The following is a 14619-nucleotide window of genomic DNA, read 5'->3' as shown; positions in this document are numbered from 1 at the left end:
ACCCCAACACCTGAGTCCCTCCCCCAACCCAGGAGCAACATGAACTCCTTCCTGAATGTGAGAGGTGAGGAGAAAGTTGTGAGGTCATGCTGTCTGTCCCCCCTGCTGGCCCTCACCCTGGATGCCTGTCGAGGGTCCCCACAGCCCCCGTCTGAGTGTTTCAGGGCTGAGTTCCACAGCCTGACAGTGAATAACTAGCTTATGTGAGTGTGCTAGCGAGGGCAACACCAGCTACCATAACAAAGAAACTCTAAAATTCCAGTAGCTTATCACTACCTCTTGTTTCTCATTTATTAATAGTCCTATACTGATGTTCCTTGTCGGCAGGCAGCTCTCCTCCACGCGATGATACAGGGACCCAGGCTCCTTCCGTCTTGTGGCTCCCTCTCCCCTCCCCTGGGCCTCAGAGTCTTGTGGATCCTGCCAGCAGATGGAAGAAGAGAGGGCATCCCTGCTTCTTAGGTGCCTCTTCCAGGGAAATGTCATTTCCGCCTGCATTCCGTTAGTGAGAATTAGTCACATGGTCTATCTACATGCAAGGAATGCTGGGAGACGTAGTCCTTGGATGCGCATTCATGTCCCATTGACAACTGTCCACTCTGGAAGGATAATATGAACATTTGGTGGGCATCTCCAGCACAGTGGGCTTCAGGGGGAGAGAGAGCCCAGAGGACACAGTCTGTTTGCTCTTGCCTCTACCTTGCCTGGCGGGCAGAGTTCATTGACTCAATGCCTCATTCACTTATCCACTTAAGTGACTTCTCATTCATTCACTCATTTCCAAATTTATTCACTCATTCTTACCCCCACACCCTTTATGCACGCTATATGCATTCATCTGTGCACACATATCCATACACACATCTACACCTCCTATACACCTCTAAGACCCATTCAAGGCCTAAGGGGCAGAGTAGCTGGGCCAGCCGGAGTCACACACGCACCATGTGGACAGCTCAAGGAAGTCCAGGTTCTGGGGTCCCAAAAGGTCCAGGGGGAAAGGGGAGCATACTGAGGAGGCAGGGAATTGGCAACCTGGTTCTGGGTGGTCCGTCCCTCCCACAGGGCCCATGTCCAAGGGCCTGAGTGGGTTCCAGGAGGAGGCGGAAGAGGAGCTGTGTGCCCTGGTCAGGGCAGGGGCCAGAGCCCCAGGCCCAGGGAGGAAAAATAAGACTGTGCACAGCTCTGAGGCCAGTGGTTCAGGTGTCAAGCTTGGCTTTGGGTCACACAGATCGTGGCTCAAGTCATTGCTCAGGTCACCTATGGACTGAGTGGCTATGGGAAGCTCTGAAACTCTCTGATCCTCAGTGTCCTCATCTACAAGATGGGACAATAGTCTCCAGCTTATGGGCTCATTGTGAGGATTAGAGGTAACGAGGATGAACACAATTGCTGGGATACAGCCATGTTCAAAGTGTGGGTCCCTCTCACTCCTGAGCCCAGGTTGAGTGGGACCTGGGTCTGTGGGGGACCTGATTCCAAGTCTCCTGAGTGAGTTAGGCCTAGGCTGCTGAGACAGCCCCCCAACTCCAGCCCAGGATGGCCTTGGGCCAGTGTCGGGAACTGAACCACTGGGACAGTTATGAAGACTGGCTGGGGAGGAGGTTCCTTGAAAAGCTCTAAGGCAGAAGCAGGCCGAGCCCGCAGCCTCAGAACGCAGCCTCCTCTCCTCCTCTCCTACACCACTTTCCTTATCCCAACAAAAGGTGTTTTTGTTTTGCTTTGTTTTGTTTTTTTGGGGAGGAAGATTGGCCCTGAGCTAACATCTGTTGCCAATCTTCCTCTTTTTTGTTTTCTCCCCAAAGCCCCAATAAATAGTTAAATATCCTAGTTGTAGGTCATTCCAGTTCTTCTACGTGGGATTCCACCACACCATGGCTTGATGAGTGGTGAATAGGTCTGCACACAGGATCCAAACCTGCGAGCCCCAGGCCACCAAAGCGGAGCACAGGATCTCGCCACTCAGCCATGGGGCCAGCCCCCCAGGAAAAGCTTATTTCCTTCACACTCCCGCATCCAGGGATTTGCACTCTCCAAAAGGACCCTAGTGAGAGCAATGCTTAACCCAGGGCAAAGGCCCCTTATGGTAGATTTACAAGGGAAGGAGAGGAGAGCAAGAGGCCGGAGGGAGGAGGGGAGGGCAGGGGAGGCGAGCCGGGGCTGCTGCCGCCTCCGCTCATTTTTTATTAAAGATGTGCTTCAAGGTCAGCCCTGCCCGCCTGCCACAAGGGACTCCTCAATTTCCCAGGCTCTGCAGTGAGGGCAAGAGAGTGATGTGCTGGGAGGAGGGGAAGGGAAAGCAGAGGAAGAGGCCTGGGGGGCCAGGCAGGGAGGCACAGAAAGAAAGAGGCCGTGTGGTCCCTGAACGCAGTGTTGACCCAGCAGAGTGCGACAGGGAAGGGAGCAAGGAGAGAGAAAGGACCCCAGCAGGGAACCGCTGATGGGTTGGGCCAGGGGCAAAGAATGAACAGGAAGGGTATCGGGATGGGGGAGGGACCAGGATGCCCAGGTTTTGTCATTTTCCAGATAAAAGACATCAGAACATCACTGGCCTTTCCCTGTATCACAGATGAGCTGCAAGCTATGACCATGAGAAGATCTAGAATAATTAGGAAGGAGCACAACCCCTCAGTGACAAGTATCAATAGCCCCACTTTACAGATGAGGAAACTGAGGCTCAGTGAGGCCTCAGTCACTTTCCTGCATGCACACAGCTGGTTAGCAGCAAGTCTGGGCTTCGGGCCTGGGTCTGACTCCAGACCCCACTGCTCCCACTGGACCAGTCACACTATCCCCACCCTTTGGGCCCAGCTCAAGACTCTCCCCCCAAGTACACCTCCTAGATTGCTCCAGTAGCCCCCTGAGAGCCCAAGTCCAGACAGTCTTAGAAGACATTTTAGGCACCAGGACCCCGCCCCACTCTCGCCTGCACAGAGAGGGCAGTAACAAGGTCTTCGGAGACCCCAGGCCCACAGCCAGCCAGGCAAGCACCAGGCACACATTCATTTTCACTTGTTGGAGAGTCAACAAGTCCAGGTGGCCTCAGACTGTCACCTCTTGTCTATGTGCCCTGGGTGGCTTTACACAAGCTCCCCTGGAGTTGAGCTTCAAAGACTGTTTTTGTCTTTCAGTTCCAGACCTTTCTCTCCAGTAAGAACAGGATCGTGCAATCAAAAAACATCCACCGTGTGCCTGGTGCAGTCTCTTTGGAAATGCCTGCTGGCTGCTCATGCTTAAATCCTGCCATCCTTCTGTGGCATACCCATGTGTCTCACAGAAGTGTCAGTGTGTGCTGGGGGTAGGTGGGAGAAGGAGAGGGGCTGGCTAATGACAGTGGGGTGAGCGTGGGTTGACAGCATCTAAGCCTATGGCGACAGGCCGTGATGCATGTTGGGCAAAGGAACAGCCCAGGGAATGAGGAGCAGGAACTCTAGGCAGATGAGGGCCATAGCATTGGGTCTTCAAGTTCAGGAGAATGATCGTGGGTCTACCCCAAAGAGCGTGACTCAGTAGGTATGGCAGATTAAAGATGGCCACCAATTCCTTGCCCCTTCTCCCATCAAGAGTTGGGATCTATGTCTCCCACCTTTGGCTATAAGCAAGAAAGCACTATTTCATTTTTTTTTATTTTTTGTTTGCTGAGGGAGATTAGCCCTGAGCTAACACCTGTGCCAATCTTCATCTACTTTGCATGTGGGTCACCACCATAGCATGGCCACCGACAAGTGGTGTAGGTCCACACCTGGGAACCAAACCCGGGCCGCCAAAGCAGAGCACACCAAACTTAACCACTAGGCTATGGTGCCGGCCCCAAGAAAGCACTATTTTAAATGGCATAGTCTGTAATTGCTTTGACCAATAGAAAATGGGGGAAAGTGGGGCCGGCCCCATGGCCGAGTAGTTAAGTTTGCACACTCCACTTTGGTGGCTCAGGGCTTCCCTGGTTTGGATGCTGGGCGTTGACCTAGCACCGCTCATCAGGCCATGCTGAGGAAGCGTCCCACTTAGCACAACCAGAAGGACATACAACTAGAATATACAACTATGTACTGGGGGGCTTTGGGGAGAAGAAGGGGGAAAAAAAACATTGGCAATAGATGTTAGCGCAGGGCCAATCTTAAGAAAAAAAGAAAGAAAGAAAATGGGGAAGTGATGTCACGCCTTCTGAGCCTAGACCTTAAGAGATTGACAGCTTCTACCTCCTCTCTTTGGAGCACTTGCTCTCAGAGGCCTGCGCTACCATGGAAGAAGTCTGCAGACTCTGCCGGAGACAGCGCATGGAGAGGCCTGAGGTTACCTGGACAAGAGACGTAGAGCTGAGCCCAGCCCTGCAGCAATCCCCAGCAGGGCCCCGGACAGGTAACTGAAGGTGTCCTGGACCTTCCAGTCCACAGCCCATCCATCAGCTGAAAACCACCAAGGGACCGCATTTATGTCTCATGGAGCCAAAGAACCACCTAGCCAAGCCCTGCCCAAATTTATGACCCACAAACCACATAATAAAACGGTGGTTGTTTTGGCATATTTGTTACGCAGCAGTAGGTAACCATCAGAGCAGGTCTGAGAAAAGGCTCCAACACCAACACTTTCAACTTCAGGTGGTTCTGATGCAGAGGATTGAGGAAACACGTTGGGAAGCACCAGAAGAGAGGGGCTGACTCCAAGGCCAAGTGCCCCAGGTCTACAGCCCATCATACAGGGAGGTAAATGGAAAGAGACAAGGCAGAGCCAGAGAGAAAGGGAGCAGAGTCGACTGGGGGATGGAGAGGCAAAAACAGGTGAAAGGGAGGACAGAGAACAGCTTTGAGACAGACAGAAAACCAGACAACTCAACTCAACAAGTGGTGATTCTTGCCTCCTCCGTGCTGGTGTGGAAGATGCAGAGACAGGGGTGACCCAGCCCCGCATCTTGGAGTTCATGTTCTAGACACAGGATGGCACAGAGTGAGGGTGGCAGAGACAGGGAAGAATAAGACAGAAAGGGCAGGGCTAATTCTGAGGTCAAGGCCACCAGAAGCCACTCTCTGGGCCTGGGAGCTCCCGCCTGACCTGATCACAGGATCCTTCCTGCTCTTGCCTCTGAGCATGAGGCCCCTGGAAGGGCTGAACAGGCATTGGGGGTGGGGGATGGGGGCACCTGGAAGGGGAGTTCACCATGGAGCTGAGTGTTGAAGGACAGGGAAGTCAGAAGAGGTGCTGCAGTAGGGAGAACAGCAAAATCAAAGGCCAGTGGGGGTACAGGGGTTGGTGGGGGAGGAGACAGAGGAGGTGGGCAATGCCAAATTTAGTGACAGATTGAAGGCAAGTGAGTCTGGCTCCCGGATGCGAAAGCATGAATCTGTCCCAGGTGGAGGGGTCTGAATCAGACACTGGCTCTGCTGTCTACTTTGGAAAGGCTCATTCATGGCACTATTGTTCTCATGATATGAATGGCAGAATGTAAGACACAAAATTTTGGCTAATGAGGTTGGACAGAAAATGGATTGAGAAAACATCAAGGGAAATATTTAGATATTCAATCAACAAATATTTATTGAGCATCTACTATGAGCTGGAACTGGGATACAGCAGGGAACAGAGTCCTCATGGAGCTCAAGGTCTAGAATATGAAGACAGAAAAAAACACAAGTGGATGAGTAATATGACCAGTGGTCATAAGATGAAAACAAGGGAGGGCACTCCACAGAAGATAGACAAATGGCCAACAAGCACACGAAAAGATGCTCAGCATCACTTGTCATCAGGGAAATGCAAACCAAAACCAAAATGAGACATGACTTCACACTTATTAGGATGACTATTATTTTTTAAGAAACAGAAAACAAGTGTTGACAAGGATGTGGAGAAATTGGAACCCTTGTGCATTGGTGGTAGGAATTAGAATGATTTAGCCACTATGGAAAACAGTATGGCAGTTCCTCAAAAAATTAAACATAGAATTACGATATAATCCAGTTATTCCTCCTCTGGGTATATACCCAAAAGAATTGAAAGCAGGGACTCAAACCTATTTGAACACCCATGTTCCTAGCAGCGTTATTCACAATAGCCAGGAAGTGGAAACAAACCAAAGGTCCATTGGTAGACGAATGGATGAACAAAATGTGGTCTATCCATACGATGGAATATCATTCAGCCTTAAAGAGGAAAGAAGTTCGGACACAATCGACAACATGGATGAATCTTCAGGACATTATGCCAAGTGAAATAAGCCAGACACAAAAAGGTAACTATTGTATGATTCCACTTACATGAGGTACCTAGAGCAGCCAAATGCATAGAGACAGAGAGGAGAACGGAGGTTGCCGGGGGCTGGGGGGACAGGAATGGGGAGTCAGTGTCTAATAGCAGCCCACCCCTCTCCCCCACCCCAATGAAAAAAGTTATGAGGATGGATGGTGGTGATGGCTGAAGAACAATGCGAATGTGTTTAACACCACTCAACTGCACGCTTAAAGTGGCTAAGAAGGTAAATATTATGTTATGTGTATTTTACCACATTTTTTTTAAAAAAAGGGTAAGAGGGAAAAATAGTGCCGGGTGGGGAGACACTATTTCATATGGGGAGGTCTTGGAAGGGTTCATTGATCACATGCTATCCGAGCAGAGATGTATGTTCCAGCGGAGAGTGGATGGGGAGGGGGGAGGCACCAGGCAGGCAACGAGGACCAAGGCCTGGGCCAGGCAGACGCTCTGGGTGTGAGAGGAACGGTTCCAGACGGTGGAAGGTCTGCAGGGAGAAGGGGCAACTGGAAGGCTCAGGGGACGCCCAGGGCTCTGGCTTAGAGTCTGGACTTGACAGAGACATGGGTCAGGGACCCAGGATGAAGCAGACAGCACCTCCAAAGGTTTAAGTGAGGAGAGCTTGATGAAGGGACTGTGGACAGAGGTGCAGGCAAGGACACGAGAACAGACCAACGAGGGCTAGAGAGGCACCCAGAGACTTATAACAACGGGAGCCATTACCACCTCTGAAGGGCCACAGGGAGGAAACCCAATGCCAGAGATTCGTCAGAAGAACTGGAGCCATAGATGAGGGGCCACTGGACCAGAGCTGGACAGGACTTCAGAGGGGAATATATACCTAACTTCTCTCTCCTCCCACCCTTCCTTCTCCTGGTGATGCTTCCCCTTGGATGGAGCCAACCAAAAGTCAAGGACAAGGGAACCTGGGTAGTCAGTCTGCAGACGTCAGCCTCCCGAGGCCCAGAGCAGGGCAGAGAGCAGACCCAGAGGGGCGAGCAGAGAAACCCTGCACAGATGGTGATGCCCTTTGTTGAAAAGAGGAACAAAAGAGGAGATCTTTTTGGAAAATTAGCAGGCTGGTAGGGAAACCAAGGCAGAGGTCTATTCCTTGGAGCCAGGGCAAGGGAGTACAAGAGCTGAGAGGGCTTCTGGGGCTGAGACTGCCCAGGCCTCCAGGGCTCCCCCCGCCCTCCGTGTAATAGAACAGAGGACCAGGGACGGCGGGGGAGGTTTGCCAGCAGCCAGCTTGCAGGACCCTCAGCAGATGAGGAGAGGGCAGGAGGTGTGCCCAGTGGGGGCGAAGTGTTGCCAGGTACTAGTCCCAAACAGAGTTGAGACCAGGGCTGGTCAGGAACCAAATCATTGTGGCGAGGTATCATAAAGCCGACTTGACTTCATTTAAGGAATGGGCTTTCCTCAGAAAGGATGGTGTGTCCCTGCACCTCCTGTGGCCTCCTCTGCCCCCTCCACACCCAGCCCTGGCTCCCCAGGCAAGGAGAGGCCTGTGGGCCCTCCAGAGGGCACTCTCCCAGCCCTTGATCTGCCTACTCCCTGCTCTGCCTTGGGAGGCCCAGCCAGGCAAAGGGGGCAGCGTGTCCCTGGCAGGGGAAGCAAGCACATTGGTGCTAGGCCAGCCCAAGGCCCCAGCAGATGAAATATTCATGCAGCCAGAAGGCAGGAGACTAACAGAGGACTCGCCCCTGGGGCTATGGGGCTGTGGTAATGGCGGCAGCAGCCGCAGCCCACCCCTCTCCCCCACCCCGAGCTTTGTTCTGCAGACTGGGATGGGCCTGCAGATCCAGGATCCCAACCACTCTCTCTCCATGTCTCTAACACATACACCACACACACACACACACACACTATACCAACACTCCAAAGGCACACATAGGTGAAGAAATTTGGGGGGAAAGAGAGGGAAAGGGAGGGGAGGAGAGCACACACAGACACAGATTCCAGACACGGATACAGAAACAGATGCACATAGATGCACATATATACAGATGGACACACACACACATAAACCCGCACAGACTCACATCAAACATATACTTGATCCACGGATGACTCTCAGGATCACACAAATGTCTTCTTAAAATCTGTGCTCCGGGCACCTCACTTGCCTCATTCTACTCCTGGCCCAGCTCAGGCCTCCTCTGGCACTTCCAGTCCCGCTCGCTTCCTGAGACACCCACGTGGACACCACTGGTGGCTCCAAGCAAAGGCCTCCATGTTCCTGGCTTCCACTACAGAAAGGTCTCTGGGCTTCCAAAGCCCCTTCTAGAGCCTGCCCCCACCCCTGAGTTTCCTCCACACAACCCATTCACTGTTCAGTCAAGGGAAGGGAGGCAGGAGTTACAGGAGGGACAGACCACCCAAGGTCACAAAAAGAGTAATCCAAGGGTGACTTGAACTCAGGACTCCGGACACCGAATCCGGAGTCACCAAAGGTCCAGCGAGTCCATTCTCAAAATCTCTCGCCGTTGGGCTGTCCCCCACCACCTCGCCTAGCCTCGGTCCGGCCACAAGAGGCACGATGAAAGGGACGTCCTGGGCGTGTCTCCCAGCAGGATCTGGCCCTCTTAAACACCCGCTGCCCGGACAGTGTCCTGGCGACGACTCAGGATACCGAGTTCCACTCCCAGCTGCAAATTAATAAGCTCCCTCGCCCCAGGAGCCTCCTGGGACTGGCGTGGCCCCACCCGCAAGGCGTGGAACAAATGTCGCCGCGGTGGAGAGCCCTTCCGCGACGCGTGGGTCCCCTGCCTCCGCTCGCGGTGGGGACCTCCACGCCTGCGGAGGGCGCTGTGGGCGCCGAGCCGCTCTGGCCGGCGGGCGGGCAGGGAGGCGCCTCCATGGTGGTGCGCTGTCCAGCATTTCAGCAATCGGCGGCGGCGGCGCCCGCGGGGAGACGGAGGGCGCGGGGCCGCGGGGGCCGCGGAGCTGCCCTGCCAAGCAGAGCCGAGGAGGCGGCCCGGAGGCGGCCCGGACAAGCGGGGCCGGAGGGCCTGGCTCCAGCGCCCTTCGGAGTGCGGCGATCAGCGGCGAGGTGAGAGCCCCCGGTGGGGCGGGGGCATTTCCCAGAGGGGCTGGGGCTGGGTTGAACCTTGGGCCTCCCCAGCCGGGCCAGGGCCCAGGGTTCACAGAGCCCGGAGCAGAGGTTAGGTGTTAGGGGACTGCTACAGTGTATGGTAGAGGGTGCGAGTCACCTAGGGAACAGAGATTAGGAACGTTGTTCATTTTGCTGAGAGGGATGGAGAAAGTGAGAACCCTGCCGGGTCATGGGCAGGACTGCCCTGGGTAAAATGACCATGGCCTGGCCCATGAGGATGCAAGGGAGGCCCCCAACTGCAGTCCAATTGCCCTCCCCCAACTGAGGAGAAGGACTTGCTCCCTAGGGAAGGGAGAGACCAATGCAGGGACCCTGTGGAGATGCTGCTCACTCGGAGGGGTGGAGGGAAGAGGCCCCCTCCTGAATGCTGGGCTTCTGTCCAGCAGGAGGTGGCAGCACAGGGGACAGTCTGGCCCCTTTTCCAGCTGCCCAAGTGCCCCTGGGAGGCAGGAGCTGGCAATGAGAACTGGGTCTCACACAGGATGGCATTTACTCTCACACTAGGAAGACGATAGAGGACACAGAAGAGAAAATAGCCACTAGGAGTTTAGGGGGCTTTTCTGTGGCCTCTCTGGATGCCCAGGGAGAGTTTCTGGAGCTCAGAGTGAGCCCAGCCCCAGAGCAAATTCCTGGTAAAAAGGAGAAATGAAAGAAGAGACGCAGCCTCTGCCTTGCATCCTCCTCCCCCTCCCTCCCAGGGCTCCTGCCTGGACAGTTGAAGCCTCCTGCAGTTCCTGCTCCTGGCAGCAGGTCCACTGTGGGGATGGATTTGGGGTAGAGCAAGAGAAGGGCACCCAGGTCCGTCCTGGTACTCCAATGCCTGTGCTCCATCCCAGCCATAACTTCTTACTCCCCTTACTCACTCACCCACTTCTGGCATCAGGGGGCCTGGGCTGGTCTTTTGTCCTGTGTCAAGAGAAAAGGCAAATGCTTTGATGGACAGCAGGGCAGGGGCTGGAGAATTTCTCCATCCAGGGGCCTCCTTAAGGTCATGGCCCCGGCATGTGCCAGATTCTTCCCCTACCAGAAATAGGATCAAGCTGGCTAAGAAATTGCTCCCACACAATACCAGTTTTTGATTTCTTAACTTTGTGCCCCATCCCACTCTCCTGTGAGGGGTGGAGGAGGAATTCTTGAAGAATGAATAGAGTTGACTGGATTTTAAGAGGTGATGGTGGGTGCAGTAAGGAGTTGTGGACTCTGAAGTCTGAGAGACTCAGGTTCAAATCTAAGCTATGTGACTTTGGGTAAGACACTCAACCTTTCTGAGCCTGTTTCCCAATCTGTACAACAGGTACAGGGCTAACGGCATCTACTTTGCTGTTCAAAGAAGTAATCCAGATAGTGGATAGGAAACTACTTTGAAACTATAAAATACTGGGCAAGTGTTAGTAAATTGTACGTCAGTAAGAGTTTCTTAAGGAGGAGCTGGATAAAGGTGGGAAAGTTTTCAGCATTGTTTGAAGCGCATCTTTGTCTTCCCAGAGGTGGTGGACATTGGCTGAGGGCCTCCTACCAGGCTCCGTGCTAGGCACAATGCTATAGCTAGCTCAGTTAATCCTCACAAAAACTTCACAGGGAAGCCATCATTGTCCCTATTTCACAGCTGAGAAACAAGACTTGAGTGACTTTCCCAAGGTCATGAAGCCATCCAAGCTGTCTTCCCTGGGGCAGGAGTGGAGCTGATGACCTGTCTCAGCCCCTTGATATCAAGGCCCAGTCAAATGCCAGTTTCTGGATTCATGATGCCAGCTGTCCAGGTGGGAAGCCTGAGGCATATGGGTGACGGTGAGCAGTGCAGTGAGGAGCTGACTCCCCCAAGGTCACTGGGATATTTGGAGGTAGAATGTGCTTTGAACTGGCCAGCTGGGTGCCCCCCACTGTAACCCACCCCCACCACTGTCCCACATGCCAGAGGGGGAGTCTGGGTCTTGCAGGCCCATCTGCTCACGGCTGCACCCACTTCTCACCTCGTCTGCCTGCCAGCCTCTTGCTGACCTCAGCAAGCCGGTGACTGCCTGTTCCTTTCTCAGCGGTTAGCCCTCAGCCCCTGAGATGGGGCCATGGTCACAAGCAACTGCCAGCATTGCTGGGGTCAGCCTCTCCTGCTCACTTTTCTCTTCCTCTGCCCACTGCTTACTGCCCACAGGGGCAGAATCGTGGCTCCTCCTGCCTCAGCCGCCAGCGGGGGGCTCTGCGGAGAAGACTGGGGGGAGCCCAACCTCTCTTCCTCAGCTCCTGCGCACGCTCTGAGCCCTGCCGTGGACCTTCACTTCCAGTATCTCATTTCATCCTCAAGGAAACTTGTGCCAAAGGTGCCGCTGTCTCCCTTTCACAGAGGAGCAAAACGAGGCCTGGAAGTGAGGTGACTTTCCCAAGGTCACAGAGCAAGGTCTGGGTGCAAACCTAGCCCACTACCTCAGGGGCCCAGTGTGGCTTCCACAGCACCACTCCATGCTCAGTCCTCCAGGCTCTCATGAGGGAGGTTCACTCAGGGCTCTGTGGGCCAGTGGGGGGTGTGGAGTGGCATGTGGTGGAGGTAACTAAAGGGCTCTGGGACGAGAATCCAAGGCCTTTCTTTCTGGGCCCGGCTCTGACTCTGGCTCCTTGTGTGACCTTGAGCAACTCCCTTCCTGTCTTTGGGCCTCGGTGTCCTCAACCATAAACTGATGGGGTTTGACTGGATGACTCCCCAAAGGCCTTGCCAGCACCAAGACTTTAAGATCGCTCTGCTTTATAAATCTGTGTGTCAGGAAGCCTGTGGTTCCATTGACAGAGGTAGAAGTCACCTCCAATGTTTCAAGGTGTGATTTATTATTTGGAGCTGAGGTTTAAAATTCACCCATCCTTCCCACCTTCAAACTTGGGGTCTTAACTCAAGGGGGAAAATATGACCTGGAGAGGCCTCCAGGACAAGCTCACGTGGAGATCCTGGGGCTCTTTGGTGGCTCAGGATTTGAGGCAACCTGCAGGAAACTGAAGATGCCCTCCACACACCTCCCAGAGTTGTTCACCACAGTCCAGGAGGCCCCCAGGACACACGTGCGCGGGTGCCCTATCCCACGCTGTGCGCCCTAGCAGAGGTGTGGTGATGGAGGCTTATTCATGGAGTCCTGGGGAGACGGAGGGATTTTGTAGCTTACGCTCTGAAGAGAGGACACAGGGCCCTGCAGAGGGAGTGGGTTGGTATGGCGACTGGTCCAGGCTTGCCAAGGAGGAGCAGCCAGACGAGAAATGGAGAAGTTCCTTCTCAATTCCAATACCTGGGCTCAGGGAAAGGGTGGGGAGCTCAGAGAGGTGGAAGGGCTGAATGAAGAGAGAAAGGATCCATGAGGAGCACTCAGTGGGGGGGGGGGGGGGGGGGCGGGCAGAGAGGAAGCGGGTTGGGGAGAGAGAGTGCTCAGTGAGGGGAGAGATTGATCTGTGAGAGGGCAGGAGGCCCAGAAGAGCAGAGGCACCTGTGACAGGGAGGGACTTGTTAGCAACAATGACAGACCCCAGCCTGGCCCAGCCTAGGTCTTCACCATGGCTCAGTGCCTGCTGAGACCTCTGGGTTCCTGCCCCTTCACCTTCTTCCAGGTGATGAGCACGGGAGGGTGACAGCCCATCCCCAGAGGCCAAGGCCCATTGACTCATGTCATCCAGAACGGGGCTCTGAGGGGGCCTGGGCAGGTGAAGGGGGTTCAGGCTGTCCAGACTGACTACTGGCCTGGGAGGAAGGCCTAGGTGACCTTGTGTGCCTTGGCTCCGGAGCAGCCCCCAGCCCTCAGGGACTCCCCCACCCCATAGCCCAAAGCCGCCAGCCCACCGTCTGCGATGCTGCTTCCTCGGCAGCCAGCCTGGCCTCAGCCTCCTGCCGCCCCCGCCTGGCCTCCTGCCCACTGCAGAGGCTGCTGTGCCAGCTGGAGCCGGCGGGCAGTGCCACAGCTCCCTCAGCATCCTGCCGGGGCCTGGCAGGGCTATGAGGCGGCCTGGGCCCAGTGAACCGGACCCTGGGGTACGGGCAGCTTGCGGAGCTGGGAGCTCTGGGCCTGCCCATTTCCAGCTTTGAGCATGGCCTGTGGCTCTGAGACCCCTCCTCACACTGAGCCCCATTCCCACCACCACTCCCCAGGACTCCCCAGGATAGAGACAGGTAAAAGCAAGTTTCATTGAATCCTTTGGATTTGAAGAATGGCACATCTTCATTGTATAAGACTTGGGAAATAGAGAAACTGAGGAGAAAATAAAAATCGTCTGTAGTCCCACCGCCCAGAGATAGCCGCTGTGAACACGGCGAGGGTATTTCCGCCCGGGGTTTTGTCCATGTGTTCGTAGACGCCCAGCATTAAATAGCTGCGAATATGCTGTCGGGGGAAGTTGGCATCCTATTTTTTCCCCCTATTGTGAGAATTCTCTGATGTCTTTGGAGATTCTTCAAAAGCCATCCTTTTAATGGCCATACTGGTGGAACTGCTCCCAGGGAGCCAGTGAGAGCTGTGGGGAGAACCTTGCCCCTCCCCTGCCCTCTTGGGTGAGGCACACCTTTGGGGTCTGCTGGCTGTGGATTTCCCTTGGAGAGGATGGCTTTGCGGCCCGTGACAGGGTAAACCAGGGACTGAGGTGGGCCTGCTTCCTCCGCACAACCCTCTGCCAGGGACAGAGGTGGGGAGGGCCAAAGCTGCCAGGGGAGGGGGAGCATGAGAGAGTCATCCGCCCGCTGGGAGGGCGAGAACGTGGATCCAGCAGGACCTGAGAAGAAAGAGCTCAGAACTGGGAATCAAGCCACTGCCAATCTCCTGGGCTCCAATCACATCTAGGCCCCAACTTCCACAGTCAGGTCTCTTTCCTCCTCTGCAAAGGGGGCATAATAACACCTGTCTCCAGGTGTGCTATGAGAAGTGACTCAGGGAATGGGGCTGAAAGCACTGAGCGAGGATAAAACCCAGTGCACTCCCAGAGACGGCTGCCATTTGAGTGTTTGAGACCACAGAGTCAACATCTACTGAGCGCCTCCTGTTTTCCAGGCAGAGTGTGAACAGTGAGGACTCTAAGGGGAATCAGACACCGACCCTGACCTTGAGGAGCTCCCAGACTAGCGGGAGGGGAGGTGTGAGGGAACTGACAGTGACATCCTGTTGAGGTTCTGCTGGGATTAAGATGCCCACAGCCATGTGGGCAGCCAGAGGAGGCTTCTGGAAGAGGGACATTTAAGTTGGGCCTTGGAGAATGACAGGGAAGGTGCCAGACAGAAGGCAGAGGCATGGCACTCTAGAGAATAG

The 14619-nt window shown here is 54.6% G+C and overlaps 1 protein-coding gene across 1 annotated transcript in view; it reads left to right on the top strand.

Annotated features, from left to right (window-relative positions):
- The first annotated feature begins 9158 nt into the window (after nt 1–9158).
- The window catches only part of SRRM3 (serine/arginine repetitive matrix 3), a 55612-nt gene continuing 50151 nt past the window's right edge, over nt 9159–14619 (top strand). The window contains 1 exon segment of the mRNA XM_023655414.2: nt 9159–9295. The gene's annotated coding sequence lies outside the window, so the exon portion shown is untranslated.

Source organism: Equus caballus, chromosome 13, assembly GCF_041296265.1.
Source record: "Equus caballus isolate H_3958 breed thoroughbred chromosome 13, TB-T2T, whole genome shotgun sequence".
NCBI lineage: Eukaryota > Metazoa > Chordata > Mammalia > Perissodactyla > Equidae > Equus > Equus caballus.
The sequence above is the reverse complement of the archived record's forward strand: the minus strand, read 5'-3'. Positions and strand labels throughout refer to the sequence as shown.